Source organism: Camellia sinensis, chromosome 11 (assembly GCF_055761805.1).
Source record: "Camellia sinensis isolate YWXY chromosome 11, ASM5576180v1, whole genome shotgun sequence".
Lineage (NCBI taxonomy): Eukaryota > Viridiplantae > Streptophyta > Magnoliopsida > Ericales > Theaceae > Camellia > Camellia sinensis.
The window spans coordinates 74,394,794-74,407,238 of NC_138971.1; positions in this window are offsets into that span (position 1 = coordinate 74,394,794).

Genomic DNA, 12,445 nt, shown 5'->3' on the forward strand with positions numbered 1-12,445 from the left:
CTAGGATGGCCTTGATTTTGGAAGGGTCGACTTCGATACCTCTTTGTGTAATAAGAAACCCCAGCATTTTCCCTGCTGTGACACCGAATGTACACTTCTGAGGATTCAGCCGCAACCGAAATTCTCTGATCCTTTGAAAGAACTTTTGCAAGGCGGTGTAGTGGCCCTCTCTTTCTTTGCACTTGACAATCATGTCGTCCACGTACACCTCAACCTCTTTGTGGATCATGTCATGCAATATTGTGGTTGCGGCCCGTTGATATATAGCTCCAGCATTTTTCAACCCAAATGGTATCACTCTGTAGCAGTATGTCCCCCACGGGGTGGTGAAGGCAGTCTTTTCCCGGTCTTCTGGTGCCATCACTATCTGATTGTAGCCTAAGAAGCCATCCATAAACGAAAGCAAAGCATGCCCCGCTGTGAAGTCCACTAACTCATCAATGTGCGGCAGGGGAAAGTCGTCCTTCGGACTAGCTCTATTCGAATCCTTGAAGTCCACCCATACTCGGATCTTGCCATCCTTTTTTGGCATTGGAACGATATTAGCCAACCAAGTTGGGTATTCAGATACCAGCAGGAAGCCTGCGTCGATTTGCTTGGTGACCTCTTCCTTAATCTTGATGGCCCAGTCTGGACGAATCCTTCTGAGTTTCTGTTTGACAGGTCGGGCCTCGGGGTCAAGAGGGATCCGGTGCTATACAATCTCAGGATCGATTCCAGGCATGTCTTCGTAGGACCACGCGAAAACATCTTTGAAATCTTTTAATAAAGCGACTAAGCGCTCGCGTTCCTCCGAAGACAACATGGACCCAATCTGGACCAGCCGCGGGTCCTTCTCAGTACCAATATTCACAGTAGTGATTTCATCGACTAAAGGTTTAACAAATCTTTCCTGCTCTTGATCAATTAATCGTTGCAAAACCGAAGGAATTTCTCCCTCGTCGTTTTCATCAAAATTTTGAAAGTCCTGATTTAAGCAATATATCAAAGGCACAGAAAAGTACTAGGAAACCACATCCACATTATTCTCATTAAGTACTTCCAAACCGTCCGATTCTTCTGTTACAGCAGACTCAAAGGAGAAAGAAAAAGACGACCTGGACAGGACTGTGGCATCCGGGTTATCACCCCCAGGAATACCAGACTCAGACTCAGTTGAGCTGGAACCTGATTCCGACTCACAAGACTCGGTGGAATCAGATTCCGGCTCACTACCTGACCCGACGCTATTCGACAAAAATCCCTCTTCGTATTGCCAAACGAGAGAGGGTGAGATGGATGCATCCAAAATGGTTGATGGTAGGCCCGCAGCCGTTTCATTCCCAATCATGGACACCGAGAAGTCATCCCCCAAGGACTTCCGTTCGATCGAAGGATCTAAGAGTAGACATGCCAGTGCTACCCCCATTTCAAGTTCGGTGTCCTCAGACTCCATTTCCCCACTATGCTCAGCCTCGACTGTCGAGTATGTCTGTTCTTCGACGACATCATCCCCAGATAATTGTAGGTCAAAGAAAATCTCGAACCCCGGTATGCACTTCCTCTCCGCGTTCAGCCACGGCTCCGGAAAACCATAGAATGGAAAATCTTCCCCCTCCTGGACGAAGCGTCCGTTTAGGGTACCCTGGATGGGCCGGTGCATCAACTCAAAAGGCTTCACCATCTGTTTCGCTTTGGCTCTTCCATCCATTTCCTTTCCTTTCCTTACCCAATCCTCCTTGGTGGGCAGATAACCCAAGCCAAAGGTATGAGGGTTTTGTGGCACTTCGGCCAATGCTGCGACACCTTTCCGGCCGCTCCTTCCTAACCCCATCCCGGGGATGTGTTGGAGTTTGTTCATGAGGTATACCGCTTGAGCACTGACATATATCCCCTCGTTAGCAGCCATGATGTTTTGTACAACCCGAGCCTCAGCAAGGGTGAAACCTGATATAAACACGTCCTCCATGCCCTGCTCAATTTCTAAGACTGGTGTAGATACCTCTGGAGGTGGGTGGATCGATGAATTTTCGAAAACAATGGCTACTCCCTTTTCATAGGGGTATTTCACCATCTGATGCAGAGTGGACGAGACGGCCTTCACTCGATGCAGCCACGGCCTCTCCAAAAGCAGGTTGAAAGTTGCCGGCACTTCTAAGACATGGAAATCTATCTCATGCTGTCCTGGCCCAACTTTAGTCTGAATTTTCACCGTCCCCATGACCTCTCTACTTGTGTTATCGTATGCCCGAATTACTTGGGCTGTTGGTAAAAAGTCCGCGGTTTTCTAGCCGATCGCATACGCTGTCCTTGTCGGGCAGACGTTGATGGCGGATCCGATATCAACAAGAACCACCGGTATCCATTTATTCTTACACTCCATAGAGATGTAGAGTGGTCTGTTATGGTTTTCCCCCTCAGGTGGCACATCCTTGTCGGAAAAAGTCAGCGTTGGGGTAGCCCCTCCCGGAAAAACTAATCCTACTAGCTGTTCTGGCGTGGTTTCTATCGAAAGCTTTGCCTTGGCCATGGCTGATAGGACAGCCTGTCTGTGCACTCAAGATGCCATAAGCAGTCCCCAGATGGAGATGTTTGCTTGTATCTTTTTTAACTGTTTGAGCACAGCCTCCTCTTCAAGTTGTTTTTCTTTCTGCTTCTCTGCCACCTTATCTTTCCCAGACGCCTCTGCTGATCTAGATGTGGGGGCTTGAAATACTGCCCACTCCTAGTCATATGATCGACTTCGCCGATGTACCAGGTATCATCTGGTTGGTTATTCCCCCAATCCTCATCCGTGTAGGCAAGACATAAATCCTCATCTTCCTACCACATTTCATCAGCAGCCGACAGACACCAGTCCGGCTCTGGTATGATTGTTCTCGTACTCGCGGTGCCTTCCATCCCTATGCTCGCAGCATTCTTTGTTCCTGTGCACACAGTAGTTTCAGTCCCGACATGGGCCTTTGCCTTTCTAATTCTCGCAGGATCTTCAAATCTTTCCTGTTCCGACCGTATCAACACAGCCGGTTGCTCAATAATTCCTGCATTCAGAATGCTCCAGTCCCGAGCGAAATTCTTGACACTGGCGTTCTCCAGCGATGTGTTCTGTTCTCCAACTTTCTCGACTGTTACCGACATTCGTGCCCCTGCCTGACCCTGTCCTGGTTGGAACTCTTCCACCACATCTGGTTGATCATCCAACCACCCAGTAGCCTCTGCTGATTCCTCATAATCAAACCAGTTGACTGCTGCGCCCCCTGGATCTTGGTCACTGTAAAACTGGAGATTGGCAAGGTCCTCTTCCATAGCCCTTAAATCATCTGTTCCCTGTCCCAGACTATCCCCTTTGATCACACACAGTTCTTCCCCTGTTGGCAATTCCACATATGGCCCATCCTGGCCTATTGATGAAATGTAGTCACCCAGACTATATGTCTTCTCAACACGACTCCTAGATTCTGCAGACTCTGACTGAACAACCTTCTTCTCCTTTGGGATCTCCTCTCTCCTGTTCTTGATAGTCACCACCGTTGGCTTAGGTCGGGTCATGGAGATGTCCATCATGCACAAGTCGGTGCAGTCGGGAAGGAATACCTCCGGCTTAGGCAGGTGGGAAGGGGTGATATAAATGCTAGGATCGTAAGGCACGACCCCAATTTGGATGAAGTTGATCATTTTAGGCGGTGGAGCTTGGTTATGCGTGGGGAGAGGGTTTGTTGTAATATTGGGTTTCTCGGGAGGCAGAATCACCCCGTTATCGATGAGATCTTGAATCTCATGACGTAATCGGAAGCACAGATCAGTGTCATGACCGTGCTGTTGGTGAAATGCGCAATATTTGACTGGGTTGTGGGTAGGGGGAAGTCTTTCTGGTAAGGGTCGCGGTTCTAGGGGCTTCAAATGCCCTTTTCTGATTAAAACCCCCAGAGCTTTGGATAGGGGCATATACAGTGGAGCAAAGGTTCTTGTGTTTTTGGGTGGGTATTTGGCTGTTTGGGTATGGCTTCCGGACGCGCGGAGAATGGCGCAGCTGCCATGGTTCTTGGAGGGGGGTTGGTGGTGACCATGCTCACTTTGGAGGCTCTTGTAGTTGTAGTACCGCTCGGGCCTGCATTAGTGTTGCGGTTAAAAGTTCTTCGGGTTTGCTCCCGGTCATTATCTATTAAGCCTTCCTTTAAGGCATCCTCAATCTGCACCCCCATTTCATGTAGATCAGAAAAGGCAGGGAAGGGGAGTACAATCATCTTTTGCATCAACTTCGGCTGAAGATTGTGCACAATCATCCGAATCTGGTCTTTGTCTGTAGGCCTTAAGGTCATCATCGAAGCCTTGGCCCTCCATCTGGTCACGAATTCTGAGAAACTCTCTTTAGGCTCTTGCCTTGTTGTCTCGAGATCACGGGTTGTAATCTCGATTTGTGTATTGCATGAGTATTGCGTAATGAAGGCCTCGGCCATCTCGTCCCAGTTCCTCTTGACATCATCTTCTAATTTGGCATACCATATTGTCGCCACACCCGACAGGGTTCGGCCGAACAGAGACAGCTTCTGAAGTCTGCTGAGGCCCATTGGCCTTAAGATGTCTGAAAATAATCTCGGGTGCACCATGGGGTCCCTGGACCCATCAAATCGATCAATGTGCAGCATTTTGAATCTGTCAGGGAGCGTCACAGCTGTGTTGGTATATCCATCTTCGATGTCAGGGATGGTCTTGACTCCTTGGGATCTCTTGAACAGCTTTTCGAGCTTGCTCAACTTCAATGCTGTGGGGTCTGTCTCAAACTCAAAGGGAGAGTCAGGTAGGTTGGTGGGTGTTTTGGATAACTGAGGTTGGATTTGGGGTAGGATCGGGGGTAGAGGTGGTCCCATAGGAATGTCCGTATCATTCCGAACATTAGTTGTCTCCCCGGGGGATGGAATTCTTGGCGGGGGAAGAGCTTGCTGCGAAGCAGATGCTCCGATTTGCTGCTGTAACCTCACGATTAACTCTGCTTGTTCATTCATAACCGTGGCCTGCTGCTTGGCAAACTCTGCCTGTCGGACTGCATCCTGCTGCATCATTTTCATACTCTCTTGGAGCTGGCGCACCATCTCCTCTAAATTGGCCATACTGTTCTGCTCTGACTGAATTATCGGTATATGTTCCCTTTCTGTGGGAGAAGCAGAATCCTGATCCCTATTGTACACAGGTGGGGTAGACAAAGCCTTCTGTACTGACTGTTGAACTGATGCCCTCTGCGTAGCTGTCCTCCGTCTAGTAACCGGGGGTAGAGGGTGGTACACTGGTTGTCCGTCTACCAGATCCTCAGATCGATGGAGTCGACGACCTCTAATCCAGAGTGCTTGGGGAATATCTACTGGGTCAGAAGCAATTGTGCTCGACTACCTAGTAAAAAGTTAAATAAAGCGTATAAATAAACAGACAATTCGACAGCGTAACAATGTAAAATAAACACAACACACAGCTGGGTATCACAACAAATTGCCAACAAGCTAAATGTACTGTTCCTTAATCACTGATCACTATTTCCAAATTGTTGCCCCTAAGTCTGAATCTGATACCCGTAGATGACTGATTCCCAAAAACACTGATGACTGCAGGCCTGACACTCAGACTTGCGAACTGATATGTGTGTTCCTTGCATAGATACACTCTAAAAACACGTAGCAAGTAAAAGAGAGCCAAAACACCCCTAAGTTGGGGTAGGGTTTCCCTGTCCTACTTTTGTCAAGCGCTAGTGTTTTACTATGCACGCAGCAGTTTTCAAACAACCTAACATCGGGTAAGCAACCTGTGCTAGTTTGGAATAGTCACTATGGATTTCGACGTGTACTAGGTCGAATGGTCGAAAAGGGTGCCCAGGTAAAACCGGGGTTTGTGTTCTCACACTGTCAGAACCTACAACCGGCCAGCCTTATGGCATGCTTTGACAAAGTCAAGCCTCCGGCAAACCGTTCAGGAATGGCAGATGGCAAACATGGTGTCCTAGGCGCACCAATGCACATGCAATGCAAAGAGACACTTAAATGAAATCAAAATAGGATATCACGAGTTCGAGTCAAGCTCTCTAAATCCCCAGCAGAGTCGCCAGAAACTGTAGACGCGCCCTCGGGCCACATGCTACAGTTCGGACTCAATTGGCGTCATGGTCCTGTATCTAATCTCGCAGAGTGCAATGCAAGACCGATGAATCATCAAAAGAGTCTAGATCTGGCAAATCGTTTCTGAAAATAGATTTTTGTCGAAAGAAGTGCCAAACATGGACTGCTTTGTCAGATACAGAGTCGCCACCTAAATATTTTTTATGGGGAATTTAGAAAACCCTGACTCGGTGCCAAAGGCCACGTGTCCGTCATCACCAAATTTGCCTCGGCTCGGGAGCTTGGGTACGATTGGGGAAGGTCAGCTATGAGCACCCCCTCTCGCCCAATCCGAAGATCGGCCTCTACTAACCGTGATATCCATTTTTGAAAACGTTATGTGTTCTTATTCCGGTTATTAGTGTAACGACTCGGATTTTAAATTCACATCGGATTGATATATAGTGGTGCCTGTCACCTTAAAATTTGTATGGTTGTCGGACTCTTGATATTGATGGGTTGGCAAGTGAACTATAAATATTATAATTGAGGACCTTTGGATGATGTTTGGAACCTTGATCGAAGCATTAACAAGATATATAGATAAGATTAGATAAAAAGTCCCAAATTTGAGTTTGAATTTTTGACCAGCCGTCACTCTTTTGCCCTTTTCTCCTTCCATACTTAGAATTTGAATGTGAGGTTGGAACCATTGGAAATCTTGTTTCCGGGGCTTCAATTTGAACACAAGAACGGCCTAGAAAGGAGTCCCGATGAGAGAGTTATACCCGTTTGAAGTTTACACATCTGTGCTGGAAGCAGAGCCGCACGTGCGGGGAATAGCGCCGCACGTGCGGGCTGTGCGGGACAGCAGCTAAAAAAACGTGATTTTGTGACCATTTCTTACATTTTCTTTTCCTCTCTTCTTCTCCCCTCTTCCATGTCCGAAAACTTAGCCCTAAAAACCTTGATTTCCTCCACTTTTATCAACAAATCAACCATGGATTTTGCATCAACAATGAAGAACAAGTGAAGATCAACATTTTCAACCAATTGGATTTTGAAATTTCGAAGTTATGCTCTTGACCTAGTTTCCTTGCTTTCAATCTTGAGGTAGGGGTCCTAGTTCTCCTTCAATGCTTACATAAATAGATAGATTTTTGGTATTTTGGAGTATATAAATGCAAAATCTACATGTTGAGCATATAGGGTTATATTATGGAAATTTGGGGATTTCGGATTTGAAGAATTTGGGGTTTTATTGTTGGGTTTAGATTATGGATTATGAACCTAGGATATATAATCAAGGGGAAATTGGAAGAAAAAATTAATGGGTTAAGAAGTTTGAATTTTTCTTGAAATTTCTAGGTTTTTCTAGAAACCCTAGGTTGATTTTTGATGATAATCAATTATTTGGCCCAAATTGAAAGTTGAATCATGAAATTGGTACGTTGAATTATCTATGTACAAGTTTAATTGGAATTTGGTTATGTTTGAAAATTATGTTTAAAATTTGCGAATGAATTTTGTTGTGAGCAATGTAAATCATGTTATAATGAGAAGGAAATTGGAGGAAATGATTTATAAATGATATAGATGACATAAACTCGGTTATGGAATGTTGAAATGGAATTTAAGAATTTCTCTTGAATTATGTTGAATTATATTTAATGATGTTGAGTTGAATCATGTTGCTTATGCTGAATTGTAGTGATTATGTGAGATGGTATTAACTGTGTTGACTTTGCTTTTTGTGACTTAAAATGTACAGTTTTCCAAAATGGGTTAATCCCAAATTATTTTGCTAGATACTTGTGGGCTTGCTTAGTTATTAAAATCAAGAGAATGATTTATTTTTGGAAAAATGTGGAAGATGTCCATACAATTCCTTCCTATCTTGGAATCGAAGTGATTGATTTAAAATTTCATATTGTGTTTGCAAGAATGGTAATCTTCTATTTCTATATATAGATATATTGAGATGGAGGAAATTATGGTATAATGGATGGATAATGGTAGGCTTGTGAAGAATAATGAAGGAAGGAAAAAGAACTAATGACTAAGTTATATATGTGTACAGGGCATACTTCAGGAGGGCCAAGCACTCCGTTGTAGCACTGTGAGTAGTAGTACTTTGATGTATCTTTAACCATTAATGATTATTGTTATCGACGTTATGATCTTTGTCATAAGAATTATGTTGACACGTATGTTATGTATGCTATATGAGGAACATTGTGAAATTATGGAAACATCAAAAAGGATTTGTGAAATATGCATCTCGAATTTGTGAAGTATGGATCACCAACTTGTGAAATATGAAACGATGTGGCCGAGGGCCATTTGTGAAGTATGAATTTCCGAATTGTGAATTGTGAAACTATGAAGCCAAGAGCCGAATTGTGAACCTATGAAACCCAAAAGCTAATTTATGTATATGTGAATTTATGAGGCCAAGGGCCGACTTATGAATTTATGTGGCCAGGGGCCATTTGTGAACTATGAACCTATGTGGCCAGGGGCCATTTGTGAAATTATGAAGCTATGAGGCCAAGGGCCACACTTGTGAACTTGTGAATCCAAAGGGCCGAAGGCCGACGTGCTAAGTTGTGAATCTATGAAACCTAAAGGCTATTGTGAATGTGTGAACCCCTCAGGCCAAGGGCCGAACTGTGGAATTGTGAAACCGATAAAGTCATCTGTAATCTAATGAAAATGTGCTTACTTTGTCCTGTTAACTTTATGTTAATTATGTCGACTCGTGGGAATGATGTAACGGTTACCATTAGGACTCTATTAATTACAAGGCAAGGCAACTATGTTAACATATAAGAACGATTAAACAACGGTGTATACTATTGATTAATAGAGCACGTGAATTAAGTCATTTACCCAAAAGAATTTATGTTCATTCTTGAAGAATAGATTCTGAGTAAATATAAGAGTAGCTATGTATATCCATATGAATTTGAAGTTATGTTGCTATGTTGCTTATGAATTGGAAGTTATTCGGAATCTACGATATAAGTGCCAAGTTTAGCATTATTATGTGACTCTTATGAGAATGTGAATTAGTCTCTTATTGTTAAGCGTATGATAATGACATGTCACAACAAGAAACGCTCCAGTTATAATATGTTCCGTTTGACTTAATGAATGATGTTCAAGTATGTTTCAGGTATGTTTCCAGTATGTTACAAGTTCAAGTATGCTGAGGTATGTTTCAAGTATATGTTACAAGTTTGAATATACTACAAGGTCAAACAAGTTTCAAGGGCTTTATGCCAATGTTTCAAGGGCCTCGTGCCACCACATTTCAAGGGCTTATAGCCATCAAGTTTATGTTGCAAGATTGGGCCTAAGGCCATTATGTACTTAGCACAGAATCAGACTATTACATTGACATGTATTATGTTTCAAGTTAGGCATCATTTTATTTATGTATTACTATTCACTGAGCCCGGCTCACTCTCTATTATGTCTGTTTCTGTAGGTCACCAACCAAGTGGTCAGTCCTAGCCAAGACGCCCGCTTTCTTTTGTCAACATTCGTATGTCCAGGCACTGTATAAGCCATTTATTTTGTCAAGTTGTTAAGATGTTGACTTGCTTATCGGTGTCCCTCTAAGGTTGTTGTATATCCTTTCATGTTTGTTTTTTTTTTATACGCCCAATCATAGGGCTGGCATTGTAAATGTGTATGTATATGCTCCGAGTTATAGTTGGAACTTTATCTATCCACTATAATGCATGTGATGAATGAGATCCTGGCATGTAAAAGTAGCTCAATGGAGTTTATTTGTTTCATTATTTCCATTTTTTTCGTGCTTCCGATAAGGCCCCGTTTGTTATGTTACCAGGTTACATGTCCGTTTCTGAATAGGTCATGCCCAAACTTTTAGGGGCGGGTTTGTGGCGTGACAAGTGGTATCAGAGCATGAGTTTCTATCTCACACACGAATCCATTGAGCTTTAGGATGTCTAGAAAAGACTTAGGCATCATGCATTAAACCCTTAGTGCATATGAAAGAAAGCGATGGCAACGTTAAATGCACTCTGTTAACGCTAACAATTATCACCCCTGTCTATTGTATATCCTTTGTGTATATTGTGAATGATTGTGATGTAGAACATGGTAAGACATGCAGATGGGGTTAAATCATCAGAATTGCGCAGCGGAAGCATGGTAAGGGTTCGAGCTGATCGGTAAGACAGTCCCTATGTCAATGATTAAATAAGATGTATGTTATCGATTGTTATTTGCGGATTGGAAGTTGCTTATCATCTGTTTAGATGAAGTGATTAAACCCTAGGTATGGAATAATCCTAAGACTAAAGAAAATGATATAGTCTTCCTTGTCACAACAATGTTTAGATCTGTGATTTTGTGCAATTACTGCATATGAGTATTTTGATAAGATGTGTTTGTGGGTTAACTGAACTTGTGTTGAATACGAATGGCTGTTTGAAGAAGTTATGTATATAATGACCCCTCTTAGAATTGCGTGTAATTTGTTATGGAGGTCTGTAATTTGAAATTTGCATTCTGAAATATGAAATTAGACATTTGAAATCTGACATTTGACTTCGTCATCTGTAATCTGTTTTGTTATGTGTAAATTATAATCTGTAATTAAAATTCCATATAAAGAATGGTTGAATGACATGAATGACCTTACCCACATTACGTGTTTGCTTGTGTGAGACTTGTAAAAAGGGAGGCAGCTAATGACTACTTTGAGAACAACCCAATTAATTGATAAACTGATAAGTTACCGCAAGAATTAAAATCCTGCCTATGTATATTATGACGAAAGATTAAGAAATCATTTCTATGAAAATTTCTGTGTAAATGTACAAATGTTAGATATTGCAATTTGTTAAATTAATCCCTACTCCGTATTTGAAAGATGTAATGTAAACTGTTCTGCACGACACTGTGGACTCTAAAAAAAAAAAAAAAAAAAAAGACGAATAGACAGGGAAGTGTTCTCTATTGATGGTGAATTAACGGTATGTACTGGACATTTATCTCATTCGGTATGCTTATACAATATGATATGCGCGACGTAATATTGAACTAATTTGGCTAAGAAGTCTAACTCTAATATTAGGTGATCAAATCATTTTGTCACTGAATTGTTGACTTCTAGATGTATCTGCATGGGTGTGGTTACTGTATACTTAAGGAAATCTATGACCCTATGAATGGACCCAGTAGGACCTACGTATGTGAAATAACTGGATACTCTGTTTATGTTAATTGATTGAGCCAGACGACTGGTCAATAATTTCTATATGACTGTTTTTGTAATTGTGAGCTATGCATACTACTTAGACCCGAGCTTTTAATAGTATGATTAAATGTCTGTTATGACACATCTGTATGAATTTATAAAAGTGTATGATACTAGTTTTGATACGGTCGTAGCTATTTGACTTGGAGTATAGTCCTCTTGTGTTACTGAACTTAGAAGTAATGCTATGAGGAATTCATGATGTGTATTGTGATCTCTTTTTCTGTCGTATTGACCATATCATTCTGAATTAAGATACCGGTATGACTCTGAAGTGTTTTTGGGAACACGGGATTACCAGCGAATTATAAAGCTAAAGGCTGCGTACATAAACGATTTATTTGTGACTATTGGAATGAAATATGCCTCGTTAATTAGGCAAAACCTTGTTGGTAGGCTCTAATATATGATTTCATTATGCATAACCGAATTTGGATCTAACCACGTGACAAATTTAATTATTTTGGAACTGTTTATGACTTTAATGGACAACCCATCTCTGAGTAAATGGCACTTTGAAATTTATCCAAAGAACTACTTAACTGGGCAAGTTTGAACATGTACTTTTGAATGAGAATTACATATGAACTATTAAGGTTGGATCAATTTGGTTATGAACATAGTATATTGTGAAGGAAATTAACGTATGTTGTGGGAAGTTATGAATTATGTGCTTAGGGGAATGCTATTTATTATGTTTCTGTATTTAAGAATTATATGTTTCTATAGCTGAGAATTGATGCGACATGAAAATATTGTGATTACAAACCCTGCCTACTAGGGAGTTTATGTCTGGAATGTCCTGTCAAGGACTCTTGTAATTATATCTTATTCGATACAAGATCCTGTGAACTAAAATATGAGATGTTTCCTTTTATTTTACATACCTAGAATGGGCCTATTTGAGTTGTCTTCTATTTGGTTTTCTTCAATTTCGAGGATAAAATATCCCCAAGGTGGGTAAGTTATAACACTTTGTATTTTGGGTTGAGGAATGAAGTGAGGTGTAATTGGAAGTTGTTAAGGTTGGGTGGATATGTAGAATGCTCTCATGCTTTGTTGTGAACTAGGGGTTGTTAAGAATTGGTGA